The following is a 15,084-nucleotide window of genomic DNA, read 5'->3' as shown; positions in this document are numbered from 1 at the left end:
GTTTAGATTTTGTTTCACAATAGATTAAAAAGGACTATGGATTAAAGCATTTAATGTCAATGGCCATTCTAAGCTGAATGTGCCTGCTCTCGTCAGATCGCAGAAGTTACACAGCTTAAGGCCTCGCTAGTACCAGTGTGGGAGACTGTCTGGGAATCCGTGGTGCGGTTGACTTCTTATTATGTCGTTTAGATTATGTTTCACAATAGATTAAATAGGACTATGGATTAAAGCATTTAACGTCAATAGCCATTCTAAGCTGAATGTGCCTGCTCTCGTCAGAACGCAGAAGTTACACAGCTTAAGGCCTCGCTAGTACCAGTGTGGGAGACTGTCTGGGAATCCGTGGTGTGGTTGAATTTTATTATGTTGTTTAGATTTTGTTTCACAGTAGATTAAATAGGACTATGGATTAAAGCCTTTAATGTCAATGGCCATTCTAAACTGAAAGTCCCTGCTCTCGTCAGATCGCAGAAGTTACACAGCTTAAGGCCTCGCTAGTACCAGTGTGGGAGACTGTCTGGGAATCCGTGGTGCGGTTGACTTTTTATTATGTTGTTTAGATTTTGTTTCACAGTAGATTAAATAGGACTATGGATTAAGGCTTTTAATGTCAATGGCCATTCTAAGCTGAATGTGCCTGCTCTCGTCAGATCGCAGAAGTTACACAGCTTAAGGCCTCGCTAGTACCAGTGTGGGAGACTGTCTGGGAATCCGTGGTGCGGTTGACTTTTTATTATGTCGTTTAGATTTTGTTTCACAATCGATTAAAAAGGACTATGAATTAAAGCATTTAATGTCAATGGCCATTCTAAGCTGAATGTGCCTGCTCTCGTTAGATCGCAGAAGTTACACAGCTTAACGCCTCGCTAGTACCAGTGTGGGAGACTGTCTGGGAATCCGTGGTGCGGTTGACTTTTTATTATGTCGTTTAGATTTTGTTTCACAATAGATTAAATAGGACTATGGATTAAAGCATTTAAAGTCAATGGTCATTCTAAGCTGAATGTGCCTGCTCTCGTCAGATCGCAGAAGTTACACAGCTTAACGCCTCGCTAGTACCAGTGTGGGAGACTGTCTGGGAATCCGTGGTGCGGTTGAATTTATATTATGTCGTTTAGATTTTGTTTCACAATCGATTAAAAAGGACTATGGATTAAAGCATTTAATGTCAATGGCCATTCTAAGCTGAATGTGCCTGCTCTCGTCAGATCGCAGAAGTTACACAGCTTAAGGCCTCGCTAGTACCAGTGTGGGAGACTGTCTGGGAATCCGTGGTGGGGTTGACTTTTTATTATGTCGTTTAGATTTTGTTTCACAATAGATTAAATAGGACTATGGATTAAAGCATTTAATGTCAATGGCCATTCTAAGCTGAATGTGCCTGCTCTCGTCAGATCGCAGAAGTTACACAGCTTAAGTCCTCGCTCGTACCAGTGTGGGAGACTGTCTGGGAATCCGTGGTGCGGTTGACTTTTTATTATGTCGTTTAGATTTTGTTTCACAATCGATTAAAAAGGACTATGGATTAAAGCATTTAATGTCAATGGCCATTCTAAGCTGAATGTCCCTGCTCTCGTCAGATCGCAGAAGTTACACAGCTTAAGGCCTCGCTAGTACCAGTGTGGGAGACTGTCTGGGAATCCGTGGTGCGGTTGACTTTTTATTATGTCGTTTAGATTTTGTTTCACAATCGATTAAAAAGGACTATGGATTAAAGCATTTAATGTCAATGGCCATTCTAAGCTGAATGTGCCTGCTCTCGTCAGATCGCAGAAGTTACACAGCTTAAGGCCTCGCTAGTACCAGTGTGGGAGACTGTCTGGGAATCCGTGGTGCGGTTGACTTTTTATTATGTCGTTTAGATTTTGTTTCACAATCGATTAAAAATAATCATAAACTAAAGCTTTAAAAGCTAATGGCCATTCTTAGCTGAAATGTGCCTTTTCTCGTCAAATCGCAGATGAATAACACTTTAACACCTCACTAGTACCAGTGTGGGAGACTTTCTGGGAATCCGTGGTGTTGTTGACTTTTTATTATGTCGTTTAGAATTTGTTTCACAATCTTTTAAAAATAAAAATAGACTAAAGCTTTAAAAGTTGATGGCCATTCTTAGCTGAAATGTGCCTTTTCTCGTCAAATCGCAGATGAATAACACTTTAACACCTCGCTAGTACGAGTGTGAGAGACTGTCTGGGAATCCGTGGTGCGGTTGACTTTTTATTATGTCGTTTAGATTTTGTTTCACAATCGATTAAAAAGGACTATGGATTAAAGCATTTAATGGCAATGGCCATTCTGAGCTGAATGTCCCTGCTCTTGTCAGATCGCAGAAGTTGCACAGCTTAAGTCTTCGCTAGTACCAGTGTGGGGGACTGTCTGGGAATCCGTGGTGCGGTTGCCTTTTTATTATGTAGTTTAGATTTTGTTTCACAATAGATTAAATAGGACTATGGATTAAAACATTTAACGTCAATGGCAATTCTAAGCTGAATGTGCCAGCTCTCGTCACATCGCAGAAGTTCCACAGCTTAAGGCCTCGCTATTACCAGTGTGGGAGACTGTCTGGGAATCCGTGGTGCTGTTGCCTTTTATTATGTCGTTTAGGTTTGTTTCACAATCGATTAAAATGGACTATGGATTAAAGCATTTATTGGCAATGGCCATTCTAAGCTGAATGTGCCTGCTCTCGTCAGATCGCAGTAGTTACACAGCTTAAGGCCTCGCTAGTACCAGTGTGGGAGACTGTCTGGGAATCCGTGGTGCGGTTAACTATTTATTATGTCGTTTAGATTTTGTTTCACAATCGATTAAAAAGGACTATGGATTAAAGCATTTAATGTCAATGGCCATTCTGAGCTGAATGTCCCTGCTCTCGTCAGATCGCAGAAGTTACACAGCTTAAGTCCTCGCTAGTACCAGTGTGGGAGACTCTCTGGGAAAACGTGGTGCGGTTGCCTTTTTATTATGTCGTTTAGATTTTGTTTCACAATAGATTAAATAGGACTATGGATAAAAACTTTTAACGTCAATGGCAATTCTAAGCTGAATGTTGCTGCTCTCGTCAGATCGCAGAAGTTACACAGCTTAAGGCCTCGCTATTACCAGTGTGGGAGACTGTCTGGGAATCCGTGGTGCGGTTGACTTTTTATTATGTCGTTTAGATTTTGCTTCACAATAGATTAAATAGGACTATGGATTAAAACATTTAACGTCAATGGCCATTCTAAGCTGAATGTGCCTGCCCTCGTCAGATCGCAGAAGTTACACAGCTTAAGGCCTCGCTATTACCAGTGTGGGAGACTGTCTGGGAATCTGTGGTGCGGTTGACTTTTTATTATGTCGTTTAGATTTGTTTCACAATCGATTAAAATGGACTATGGATTAAAGCATTTATTGGCAATGGCCATTCTAAGCTGAATGTGCCTGCTCTTGTTACATTGCAGAAGTTACACAGCTTAAGGCCTTGCTAGTACCAGTGCGGGAGATTGTCTGGGAATCCGTGGTGCGGTTGACTTTTTATTATGTCGTTTAGAATTAGTTTCACAATCGATTAAAAATAATAATAAACCAAAGCTTTAAAAGTTAATGTCCATTCTTAGCTGAAATGTGCCTTTTCTCGTCAAATCACAGATATATAACACTTTAAGGCCTCGCTAGTACGAGTGTGAGAGACTGTCTGGGAATCCGTTGTGCGGTTGACTTTTTATTATGTCGTTTAGATTTTGTTTATCAATAGATTAAAATGGACTATGGATTAAAACATTTAATGTCAATGGCCATTCTAAGCTGAATGTGCCTGCTCTCGTCAGATCGCAGAAGTTACACAGCTTAAGGCCTCGCTAGTACTGGTGTGGGAGACTGTCTGGGAATCCGTGGTGCTGTTGACTTTTTATTATGTCGTTTAGAATTTGTTTCACAATCGATTTTGACCGCACAGGTTTTTTTACAGAAATTATTGGAAGTAGGCCGTGAAAATTAAAATCAACATTTCTTCAAAGAAAATGTAGGTTTAGCGATTTTTTTTCTGATTTCCACAAGCACTAAAGGAGAAAAAGCACCGTAAAATTTGTAAAGCAATTTCTCCCGAGTAAAACAATACCCCACATGTGGTAATAAACGGTTGTTTGGAGACAAGGCAAGGCTGAGAAGTGAAAGAGCGCTATTTGGCTTTTGGAGCTCAAGTTTAGCAGGAATGGTTTGCGGAGGCCATGTCACATTTACAAAGCCCCTGAGGGGACAAAACAGTGGAAAACCCCCACAAGTGACCCCATTTTGGAAACTACACCCATTGAGGAAATTATCTAGGGGTATAGTGAGCGTTTTGACCCAACAGGTTTTTTGCAGAAATTATTGGAAGTAGGCCCTGAAAATAAAAATCAACATTTTTTCAAAGAAAATGTAGGTTTAGCTTATTTTTACTAATTTCCAGAAGGACTGAAGGAGAAAAAGCACCACAAAATTTGTAAAGCAATTTCTCCCGAGTAAAACAATGCCCCACATGTGGTAATAAACGGCTGTTTGGAGACACGGCTTGGCTTAGAAGGGAAAGAGCGCTATTTGGCTTTTGGAGATCACATTGAGCAGGAATGGTTTGCGGCGGCCATGTCACATTTGCAAAGCCCCTGAGGGGAAAAAACAATGAAAACACCCAAAAAGTGACACCATTTAGGAAACTACACCTCTTGAGGAATTCATCTAGGGGCGTAGTGAGCATTTTGACCCCACAGATGTTTCATAGAATTTATTAGAATTGGGCAGTGAAAATAAAAACAATCCTTTTTCTTCAATAAGACGTAGCTTTAGCGCAAATTTTTTCATTTTCGCAACAAATAAAGGAAAAAAAAGAACCCAACATTTGTAAAGCAATTTCTCCCGAGTACGGCAATACCCCATATGTGGTCATAAACTGCTGTTTGGGCAAACGGCAGGGCTCAGAAGGGAAGGACCGCCATTTGGAGTGCAGATGTTGCTGGATTGGTTTCTGGGCGCCTGTGGGCCCAAAACAGTGGAAACCCCCCAGAAGTGACCCAATTTTGGAAACTACACCCCTCAATGCATTTACCTAGGGGTGTAGTGAGCATGTTAACCCTGCAGATGTTTTGTAGAAATTAGTGTGAACTCGATGTTGCAGAGTGAAAATGGGATTTTTTCCACAGATATGTGGACAATATGTGGTGCCCGGCTTGTGCCACCATAACAAGACAGCTCTCTAATTATTATGCTGGGTTTCCTGGTTTTAGAAACACCCTACATGTGGCCCTAATCTCTTGCCTGGACAGTCGACCAGGCTCAGGAGTGAAAGCGTACCATGTAAAATTGAGGCCTAATTTGGCGATTTACAAAGTATTGGTTCACAACTGCAGAGGCTCAGATGTGAAATAATAAAAATAAACCCCTGGGAAGTGACCCCATTATGGAAACTGCACCCCTCAAGGCATTTATTAAGGGGTGTAGTGAGCATTTTCACCCCACAGGTCTTTTCCATAAATGAATGCGCTGTGGATGGTGCAAATTAAAAATTTATATTTTTCCCTAGATATGCCATTCAGTGGCAAATATGTCGTGCCCAGCTTATGCCACTGGAGACACACACCCCAAAAATTGCTAAAAGGGTTCTCCCGGGTATGACAGTGCCATATATGTGGAAGGAAACTGCTGTTTGGGCACGCTGTAGGGTTCAGATGGGAGGAAACGCCATTTGGCTTTTGGAGCGTGAATTTTGCTTGGTAGTAGTTTTGTTTGGAGTCTTACTGGTGTTTCCGTTTATAATGTAGGGCATATGTAAGCCGGGCGGAGTATATAAGGGGCATAGTCAGGGGGTATAATAATGGGGTAAAATAAACAATAAAATTATCCATAGATTTGTGTTACGCTGTGACACAATCATTTCTGCACAGGCCGGTGTCGCACTGATATATGGCGTCCTTTCTTATGCCCCTTTTGGTCCATACTCCGCACCTTTGTAGTTTGGGGAATTTTGCTAGGAAGTGTTGTCCTGGTATAATACGGGCACCGTCGCTTCCAGCGGATATGTTTGGGCCCTCCCCTTCCTGGTTCCCTAATTTTAGGTCCTTGATAAATCGCCTCTTCAAACAGAAGAAATGTTCCCCTCGGGCACAACTGCATATTTTTTTATTTCCTGACTTATTGGAGCCATAAATAATTTTATTTTTTCATAGATGTAGTGGTATGAGGGCTGGTTTGTTGTGGGACAAGCTGTAGTTATTATTGGTACCATTTTGGGGTACATGTGACTTTTTGATCACCTTTTATCCTATTTTTTGGGATGCCAGGTAAACAAAAAAACGCAATTCTGACACAGATTTTTTCGGTTTTTTTTTTATACAGCGTTCACCATGCGTTATAAATTACATGTTAACTTTATTCTGCGGGTCAGTACGATTCCGGCGATACCTAATTTATAGCACTTTTTTATGTTTTACAACTTTTTGCACATTAAAATTACTTTTGCAAAAAGAATGTATTTTTTCTGTCGCCAAGTTGTGAGAACCATAACTTTTTCATTTTTTTGTCGACGGAGGTGTATGAGGGCTTGTTTTTTGCGGGACGAGCTATCGTTTTTATAGGTACCATTTTTGGATACGTGCGACTTTTTGATCACTTTTTATTCTAACATTTGTAGGGCAAAGTGACTAAAAAACAGAAACTCTGGTAACGTTTTTTACGTTTTTTTTTACGCTGTTCACCGCGTGCAATAAATAATATAATATTTTGATACCTCAGGTCGTTACGGTCGCGGCGATACCAAATACATATGGTTTATTATTATTTTTCAATAATAAAGGACTTGATAAGAGTAAAAGGGGGATTGTGTTTTATTTGATTACTTGAAACTTTTATTGTTTTCAAACTTTTATTATTTGCACTTTTTTTTACACTTTTTTATACTTTTTTTACACTTTTTCTCAAGTCCCACTAGGGGACTTGAAGGTCCAACGGTCAGATTTTTTTTTTTCTAATACATTGCACTACCTATGTAGTGCAATGTATTAGATCTGTCAGTCATTCACTGACAGCAAGCCGATTAGGCTTCGCCTCCCGGCGGGGCCTAAATCGGCTTCCGTAATGGCAGAGCAGGAGACCATTGTGTCTCCTGTTGCCATAACAGCAGTCGCCAGTCCTGATTGACTGTCAGGGCTGGCGATCTGCTAGTAACCGCTACGATGCAGCAATCGCTTTCGATTGCTGCATCGAAGGGGTTAATGGCAGGGATCGGAGCTAGCTCCGGTTCCTGGCGTTACAAGTGGATGTCAGCTGTACAGTACAGCTGACTTCCACCGCTGATGACGCCGGATCAGCTCCTGACCCGGCGCCATCTTGCCGGCAGCTACGGAAGCCGATCAGGCTCCGCCGCCCAGCGGATCTTGACCGGCTTCGGTGCTAGGCAGACCGGGAGGCCAGTATTAGGCCTCCGGTTGCAATTGCAGCCACCGGAACCCCGGCAATTTTATTACTGGGGTTCCGATGAGCTACAAACACCTTAAGTGCAGCGATCGCGTTTGAGCGCTGCACTTAAGGGGTTAATGGCGGGGATCGAAGCTAATTTCGGTCCCCGCCGTTACAGCCGGATCTCAGCTATAAGATACAGCTGAGATCCGGTGATGATGGCACCAGCTCAGCTTCTGAGCCGGTCCCAAACATTCGGCGTACATGTACGGCAAGATGCGGGAAGTCAATGCTTTCCATGACGTACATGTACGGCAAATGTCGGGAAGGGGTTAAATGTCAATGGCCATTCTAAGCTGAATATGCCTGCTCTCGTCAGATCGCAGAAGTTACACAGCTTAAGGCCTCGCTAGGACCAGTGTGGGAGACTGTCTGGGAATCCGTGGTGCGGTTGACTTTTTATTATGTCGTTTAGATTTTGTTTCACAATAGATTAAATAGGACTATGGATTAAAGCATTTAACGTCAATGACCATTCTAAGCTGAATGTGGCTGCTCTCGTCAGATCACAGAATTTACACAGCTTAAGGCCTCGCTAGTACCAGTGTGGGAGACTGTCTGGGAATCCGTGGTGTAGTTGACTTTTTATTATGTCGTTTAGATTTTGTTTCACAATAGATTAAATAGGACTATGGATTAAAGCATTTAACGTCAATGACCATTCTAAGCTGAATGTGGCTGCTCTCGTCAGATCACAGAAGTTACACAGCTTAAGGCCTCGCTAGTACCAGTGTGGGAGACTGTCTGGGTATCCGTGGTGCGGTTGACTTTTTATTATGTCGTTTAGAATTTGTTTCACAATCGATTAAAATGGACTATGGATTAAAGCATTTATTGTCAATGGCCATTGTAAGCTGAATGTGCCTGCTCTCGTCAGATCGCAGAAGTTACACAGCTTAAGGCCTCGCTAGTACCAGTGTGGGAAACTGTCTGGGAATCCGTGGTGCGGTTGACTTTATATTATGTCGTTTCGAATTTGTTTCACAATCGATTAAAAATAATAATAAACTAAAGCTTTAAAAGTTAATGGCCATTCTTAGCTGAAATGTGCCTTTTCTCGTCAAATTGCAGATGAATAACACTTTAACACCTCGCTAGTACCAGTGTGGGAGACTGTCTGGGAATCCGTGGTGCTGTTGACTTTTTATTATGTCGTTTAGATTTTGTTTCACAATAGATTAAATAGGACTATGGATTAAAGCATTTAACGTCAATGGCAATTCTAAGCTGAATGTGGCTGCTCTCGTCAGATCGCAGAAGTTACACAGCTTAAGCCTTCGCTAGTACCAGTGTGGGAGACTGTCTGGGAAAACGTGGTGCAGCTGCCTTTTTATTATGTCGTTTAGATTTTGTTTCACAATCGATTAAAATGGACTATGGATTAAAAGATTTAATGTCAATGGCCGTTCTAAGCTGAATGTGCCTGCTCTCGTCAGATTGCAGAAGTTACACAGCTTAAGGCCTCGCTAGTACCAGTGTGGGAGACTGTCTGGGTATCCGTGGTGCGGTTGACTTTTTATTATGTCGTTTAGAATTTGTTTCACAATCGATTAAAAATAATAATAGACTAAAGCTTTAAAAGTTAATAGCCATTCTAAGCTTAAATGTGCCTTTTCTCATCAAATCGCAGATATATAACACTTTAAGGCCTCGCTAGTACCAGTGTGGGAGACTGTCTGGGAATTTGTGGTGCGGTTGACTTTTTATGTCGTTTAGATTTGTTTCACAATCGATTAAAATGGACTATGGATTAAAGCATTTATTGTCAATGGCCATTGTAAGCTGAATGTGCCTGCTCTCGTCAGATCGCAGAAGTTACACAGCTTAAGGCCTCGCTAGTACCAGTGTGGGAAACTGTCTGGGAATCCGTGGTGCGGTTGACTTTATATTATGTCGTTTCGAATTTGTTTCACAATCGATTAAAAATAATAATAAACTAAAGCTTTAAAAGTTAATGGCCATTCTTAGCTGAAATGTGCCTTTTCTCGTCAAATTGCAGATGAATAACACTTTAACACCTCGCTAGTACCAGTGTGGGAGACTGTCTGGGAATCCGTGGTGCTGTTGACTTTTTATTATGTCGTTTAGATTTTGTTTCACAATAGATTAAATAGGACTATGGATTAAAGCATTTAACGTCAATAGAAATATCCCACATGTGGCCCTCGGGCAGTAATGGACTGAAGCACCGGCCTCCGAAGCAAAGGAGCACCTAGAGGATTTTGAGGCCTCTTTTTTATTAGGCACCATGTCCGGTTTGAAGAGGTCTTGTGGTGCCAAAACATTGGAAACCCCCCAAAAGTGACCCCAATTTGGAAACTAGACCCCTTGAGGAATCCATTGCAGTTTTCATGTCATGCATGCGGCTTTTTGATCAGTTTTTATTCTATTTTTAGGTGGCGTGGTGACTAAAAAACAGCAATTCTACTATTGTTTTTTTATTCTATTTTTTTTACAGCGTTCACCGTGCGCTATAAATGACACGTTCACTTTATTCTGCGTGGCGATACGATTACGGCGATACCAGATGTTTATAGTTTTTTTTTATGTCTTATGGCGTTTGCACAATAAAATACGTTTTGTAAACAATCATTCACTTTTTGTGTTCCTTATTCTAAGAGCCATAACGTTTTTATTTTACAATCAATAAAGCCGTGCGAGGACTTATTTTTTGCGTAACGAACTGTAGTTTCGATCAGTACCATTTTTCGGTACATGCGACTTTTTGATCTCTTTTTATTCAATTTTTTGGGAGGTGAAGTGACCAAACAATTGTTATTGTGGTACGGTTTATCATTATTTTTTTTTACGGCGTTCACCGTGCGGGATAAATAACAAAATAATTTTGTAGTTCAGGCCGTTACGGACGCGGCGATACCAATTATGTATAGTTTATTTGTTTGTTTATATATTTTTATTAATAATAAATGACTGATAAGGGAAAAAGGGGGATTTTTACTTTTAATACTTTTAAAACTTTTATTTTCTTATTTTTACACAACTTTTTTAAACTTTTTTTTAACTTTATCCCACTAGGAGACTTGAGGGCAGGAGGCCCTGATCGCTATTCTAATACACTGCACTACATGGGTAGTGCAGTGTATTAGAACTGTCAGCTACTCACTGACAGCAAGCATAGTGGGTCCCGACGTTGTCAGGACCCACTAGGCTTCCGTCTATGGCATAGCCGAACGCCATTTTTGGTGTCCGGTTGCCATAGTCACCATCGCCGGCCGCTATCGTGTAGCAGGCCGGCGATGGCGGATTAACCCCTAAGAAGCCGCGATCGCTATTGAACGCGGCTTCTGAGGGGTTTATCGGCGGGGGAGCTCCGCGATCGGTCCCGGCACATTGAGCAGTGATAGTCTGCTGTCGGAAACAGCAGCTATCACAGCTCATGAACGCGCCCCGCGCGAACGGCGCCGTGTTTACTCCATGACATACTATTATGTCATGGAGCGCGAACGATGCACTTACCATGACATAATAGTATGTCCTGGAGCGTTAAGGGGTTAAGGCCTCGCTAGTACCAGTGTGGGAGACTGTCTGGGAATCCGTGGTGTGGTTGACTTTTTATTATGTCGTTTAGATTTTGTTTCACAATCGATTAAAATGGACTATGGATGAAAGCATTTAATGGCAATGGCTGTTCTAAGCTGACTGTCCCTGCTCTCGTCAGATCGGAGAAGTTACACAGCTTAAGCCCTCGCTAGTACCAGTGTGGGAGACTGTCTGGGAATCCGTGGTGCGGTTGACTTTTTATTATGTCGTTTAGATTTTGTTTCACAATCGATTAAAATGGACTATGGATTAAAGCATTTAATGTCAATGGCCATTCTAAGCTGAATGTCCCTGCTCTCGTCAGATCGCAGAAGTTACACAGCTTAAGGCCTCGCTAGTACCATTGTGGCAGACTGTCTGGGTATCCGTGGTGCGGTTGCCTTTCTATTATGTCGTTTAGAATTTGTTTCACAATCGATTAAAAATAATAATAGACTAAAGCTTTAAAAGTTAATGGCCATTCTTAGCTGAAATGTGTCTTTTCTCGTCAAATTGCAAATGAATAACACTTTAACACCTCGCTAGTACCAGTGTGGGAGACTGTCTGGGAATCCGTGGTGCGGTTGACTTTTTATTATGTCGTTTAGATTTTGTTTCACAATCGATTAAATAGGACTATGGATTAAAGCATTTAATGTCAATGGCCATTCTAAGCTCAATGTGCCTGCTCTCGTCAGATCGCAGAAGTTACACAGCTTAAGGCCTCGCTCGTACCAGTGTGGGAGACTGTCTGGGAATCCGTGGTGCGGTTGCCTTTTTATTATGTCGTTTAGATTTTGTTTCACAATCGATTAAAAAGGACTATGGATTAAAGCATTTAATGTCAATGGCCATTCTAAGCTGAATGTGCCTGCTCTCGTCAGATCGCAGAACTTACACAGCTTAAGGCCTTGCTAGTACCAGTGTGGGAGACTGTCTGGGAATCCGTGGTGGTGTTGACTTTTTATTATGTCGTTTAGAATTTGTTTCACAATCGATTAAAAATAAAAATAGACTAAAGCTTTAAAAGTTAATAGCCATTCTAAGCCTAAATGTGCCTTTTCTCGTCAAATCGCAGATATATAACACTTTAAGGCCTCGCTAGTACGAGTGTGAGAGACTGTCTGGGAATCCGTGGTGCGGTTGACTTTTTATTAGGTCGTTTAGATTTTGTTTCACAATCGATTAAAAAGGACTATGGATTAAAGCATTTAATGTCAATGGCCATTCAAAGCTGAATGTCCCTGCTCTCGTCAGATCGCAGAAGTTACCCAGCTTAAGGCCTCGCTAGTACGAGTGTGGGAGACTGTCTGGGAATCCGTGGTGCGGTTGACTTTTTATTATGTCGTTTAGATTTTGTTTCACAATCGATTAAAAAGGACTATGGATTAAAGCATTTAATGTCAATGGCCATTCTAAGCTGAATGTCCCTGCTCTTGTCAGATCGCAGAAGTTACACAGCTTAAGGCCTCGCTAGTATCAGTGTGGGAGACTGTCTGGGAATCCGTGGTGCTGTTGACTTTTTATTATGTCGTTTAGATTTTGTTTCACAATAGATTAAAAAGGACTATGGATTAAAGCATTTAATGTCAAAGGCCATCCTGAGCTGAATGTGCCTGCTCTCGTCAGATCGCAGAAGTTACACAGCTTAAGGCCTCGCTAATACCAGTGTGGGAGACTGTCTGGGAATCCGTGGTGCATTTGCCTTTTTATTATGTCGTTTAGATTTGTTTCACAATCGATTAAAATGGACTATGGATTAAAGCATTTATTGTCAATGGCCATTCCAAGCTGAATGTGCCTCCTCTCGTCAGGTTGCAGAAGTTACACAGCTTAAGGCCTCGCTAGTACCAGTGTGGGAGACTGTCTGGGAATCCGTGGTGCGGTTGACTTTTTATTATGTCGTTTAGAATCTGTTTCACAATTGATTAAAAATAATAATAGACTAAAGCTTTAAAAGTTAATGGCGATTCTTAGCTGAAATGTGCCTTTTCTCATCAAATCGCAGATAAATAACACTTTAACACCTCGCTAGTACCAGTGTGGGAGACTGTCTGGAAATCCGTGGTGCGGTTGACTTTTTATTATGTCGTTTAGATTTTGTTTCACAATCGATTAAAAAGGACTATGGATTAAAGCATTTAATGTCTATGGCCATTCTAAGCTGAATGTGCCTGCTCTCGTCAGATCGCAGAAGTTACACAGCTTAAGTCCTCGCTAGTACCAGTGTGGGAGACTGTCTGGGAATCCGTGGTGCGGTTGACTTTTTATTATGTCGTTTCGATTTTGTTTCACAATAGATTAAAAAGGACTATGGATTAAAGCATTTAACGTCAAAGGCCATTCTGAGCTGAATGTGCCTGCTCTCGCCAGATCGCAGAAGTTACACAGCTTAAGGCCTAGCTAATACCAGTGTGGGAGACTGTCTGGGAATCCGTGGTGCAGTTGCCTTTTTATTATGTCGTTTAGATTTGTTTCACAATCGATTAAAATGGACTATGGATTAAAGCATTTATTGTCAATGGCCTTTCTAAGCTGAATGTGCCTCCTCTCGTCAGGTTGCAGAAGTTACACAGCTTAAGGCATCGCTAGTACCAGTGTGGGAGACTGTCTGGGAATCCGTGGTGCGGTTGACTTTTTATTATGTCGTTTAGAATTTGTTTGACAATTGATTAAAAATAATAATAGACTAAAGCTTTAAAAGTTAATGGCGATTCTTAGCTGAAATGTGCCTTTTCTCATCAAATCGCAGATGAATAACACTTTAACACCTCGCTAGTACGAGTGTGAGAGACTGTCTGGAAATCCGTGGTGCGGTTGACTTTTTATTATGTCGTTTAGATTTTGTTTCACAATCGATTAAAAAGGACTATGGATTAAAGCATTTAATGTCTATGGCCATTCTAAGCTGAATGTGCCTGCTCTCGTCAGATCGCAGAAGTTACACAGCTTAAGTCCTCGCTAGTACCAGTGTGGGAGACTGTCTGGGAATCCGTGGTGCGGTTGACTTTTTATTATGTCGTTTCGATTTTGTTTCACAATAGATTAAATAGGACTATGGATTAAACATTTAACGTCAATGGCCATTCTAAGCTGAATGTGCCTGCTCTCGTCAGATCGCAGAAGTTACACAGCTTAAGGCCTTGCTGTTATCTGTGTGGGAGACTATCTGGGAATCCGTGGTGCAGTTGACTTTTTATTATGTCGTTTAGAATTTGTTTCACAATCGATTAAAAATAATAATAGATGTCTAAGTGCACGGGAGAACAAACAGGGAACACGCAAGGGAAGGGGCAGTAGCCCACGGAACGCCGCGAGGAAACGGAGCAGTGAAGAGTTGTCAGGACCAGTTGTCAGGACCAGGATGATGTGGAGTATACCCAAGTGAGCACGGAGGAGGAAGCAAGCCGGAGGCAAAGCAAAGCGGGTTAAGCAGAACAGCAGCAAGGCAGAAGCACGGCAGAAGCAGGCTGGAGCAAGCAGCAGTGGGGCCAGGAATCCAAAAGAATTACAAGCACTGAGGAGGAGAACACAGCAGGTAATAAAGGACAGGGGGCGGAGCTAACTCCGACTGACCAGGCCGCTATAGGCTCTCCCACTCCTGAGCCTGCCACCCTGGTTGGTGGGAGATGGTGTCAGTCGAACAGGTCTGGCCTCAGGTGTGGATTGATTAATCCCAGGAGTATACCTAGACGTAGTACCTGGCAGATCCCTAACAATATTATCTGCCCAAACAGCAGTTTATTACCACATATGGGGTATTTCCATACTCTGGAGAAGTTGTTTTACAAATCTTGGGGGCTTATTCTTCTTTATTCCTTGTGGAAATTCGTTTTTTTTCAGCGAAAATGACATCTTATTGGAAAAAAAATAGTTTTTTATTTTCACGTCCAAATTCTAACAAAATCTATGAAGCACCTTTGGGGTAAAAATGCTAGATGAATTTCTCAAGGCGTGTAGTTTCCCAAATGAAGTCACTTTTGGGAAGTTTCCATTGTACTGTTACCTTAAGGGCCTTTGCAAATGCGACATGGCACCAAGAAACCAATCCAGCAAAATCTGCACTCCAAA

At 41.7% G+C, this 15,084-nt stretch overlaps 25 pseudogenes; all 25 read left to right on the top strand.

The window, feature by feature from the left end:
• Window positions 1–55: 55 nt before the first annotated feature.
• LOC142679682 (5S ribosomal RNA) lies at window positions 56–174 on the top strand (annotated as a pseudogene).
• A 67-nt stretch (window positions 175–241) lies between these two features.
• Window positions 242–360, top strand: LOC142678345 (5S ribosomal RNA; annotated as a pseudogene).
• Window positions 361–426: 66 nt separating this feature from the next.
• LOC142678039 (5S ribosomal RNA) lies at window positions 427–545 on the top strand (annotated as a pseudogene).
• A 67-nt stretch (window positions 546–612) lies between these two features.
• Window positions 613–731, top strand: LOC142679670 (5S ribosomal RNA; annotated as a pseudogene).
• Window positions 732–798: 67 nt separating this feature from the next.
• LOC142678796 (5S ribosomal RNA) lies at window positions 799–917 on the top strand (annotated as a pseudogene).
• Window positions 918–984: 67 nt separating this feature from the next.
• On the top strand, window positions 985–1,103 carry LOC142679277 (5S ribosomal RNA; annotated as a pseudogene).
• A 67-nt stretch (window positions 1,104–1,170) lies between these two features.
• LOC142678361 (5S ribosomal RNA) lies at window positions 1,171–1,289 on the top strand (annotated as a pseudogene).
• A 67-nt stretch (window positions 1,290–1,356) lies between these two features.
• LOC142678732 (5S ribosomal RNA) lies at window positions 1,357–1,475 on the top strand (annotated as a pseudogene).
• Window positions 1,476–1,542: 67 nt separating this feature from the next.
• On the top strand, window positions 1,543–1,661 carry LOC142679961 (5S ribosomal RNA; annotated as a pseudogene).
• A 67-nt stretch (window positions 1,662–1,728) lies between these two features.
• On the top strand, window positions 1,729–1,847 carry LOC142679658 (5S ribosomal RNA; annotated as a pseudogene).
• Window positions 1,848–2,658: 811 nt separating this feature from the next.
• Window positions 2,659–2,777, top strand: LOC142678966 (5S ribosomal RNA; annotated as a pseudogene).
• A 67-nt stretch (window positions 2,778–2,844) lies between these two features.
• On the top strand, window positions 2,845–2,963 carry LOC142678825 (5S ribosomal RNA; annotated as a pseudogene).
• A 253-nt stretch (window positions 2,964–3,216) lies between these two features.
• LOC142679187 (5S ribosomal RNA) lies at window positions 3,217–3,335 on the top strand (annotated as a pseudogene).
• Window positions 3,336–3,774: 439 nt separating this feature from the next.
• LOC142677694 (5S ribosomal RNA) lies at window positions 3,775–3,893 on the top strand (annotated as a pseudogene).
• A 3,858-nt stretch (window positions 3,894–7,751) lies between these two features.
• LOC142678762 (5S ribosomal RNA) lies at window positions 7,752–7,870 on the top strand (annotated as a pseudogene).
• Window positions 7,871–8,309: 439 nt separating this feature from the next.
• LOC142678752 (5S ribosomal RNA) lies at window positions 8,310–8,428 on the top strand (annotated as a pseudogene).
• Window positions 8,429–8,868: 440 nt separating this feature from the next.
• Window positions 8,869–8,987, top strand: LOC142679246 (5S ribosomal RNA; annotated as a pseudogene).
• Window positions 8,988–9,237: 250 nt separating this feature from the next.
• Window positions 9,238–9,356, top strand: LOC142678751 (5S ribosomal RNA; annotated as a pseudogene).
• A 2,314-nt stretch (window positions 9,357–11,670) lies between these two features.
• Window positions 11,671–11,789, top strand: LOC142679095 (5S ribosomal RNA; annotated as a pseudogene).
• Window positions 11,790–11,856: 67 nt separating this feature from the next.
• LOC142678593 (5S ribosomal RNA) lies at window positions 11,857–11,975 on the top strand (annotated as a pseudogene).
• A 254-nt stretch (window positions 11,976–12,229) lies between these two features.
• On the top strand, window positions 12,230–12,348 carry LOC142679200 (5S ribosomal RNA; annotated as a pseudogene).
• Window positions 12,349–12,415: 67 nt separating this feature from the next.
• LOC142678269 (5S ribosomal RNA) lies at window positions 12,416–12,534 on the top strand (annotated as a pseudogene).
• A 67-nt stretch (window positions 12,535–12,601) lies between these two features.
• On the top strand, window positions 12,602–12,720 carry LOC142678943 (5S ribosomal RNA; annotated as a pseudogene).
• Window positions 12,721–13,159: 439 nt separating this feature from the next.
• On the top strand, window positions 13,160–13,278 carry LOC142678526 (5S ribosomal RNA; annotated as a pseudogene).
• A 625-nt stretch (window positions 13,279–13,903) lies between these two features.
• On the top strand, window positions 13,904–14,022 carry LOC142678525 (5S ribosomal RNA; annotated as a pseudogene).
• The last annotated feature ends 1,062 nt before the right edge of the window (window positions 14,023–15,084 follow it).

The sequence above is a fragment of the Rhinoderma darwinii genome (assembly GCF_050947455.1).
Source record: "Rhinoderma darwinii isolate aRhiDar2 chromosome 2 unlocalized genomic scaffold, aRhiDar2.hap1 SUPER_2_unloc_55, whole genome shotgun sequence".
Classification (NCBI taxonomy): Eukaryota; Metazoa; Chordata; class Amphibia; order Anura; family Rhinodermatidae; genus Rhinoderma; species Rhinoderma darwinii.
The sequence above is the reverse complement of the archived record's forward strand: the minus strand, read 5'-3'. Positions and strand labels throughout refer to the sequence as shown.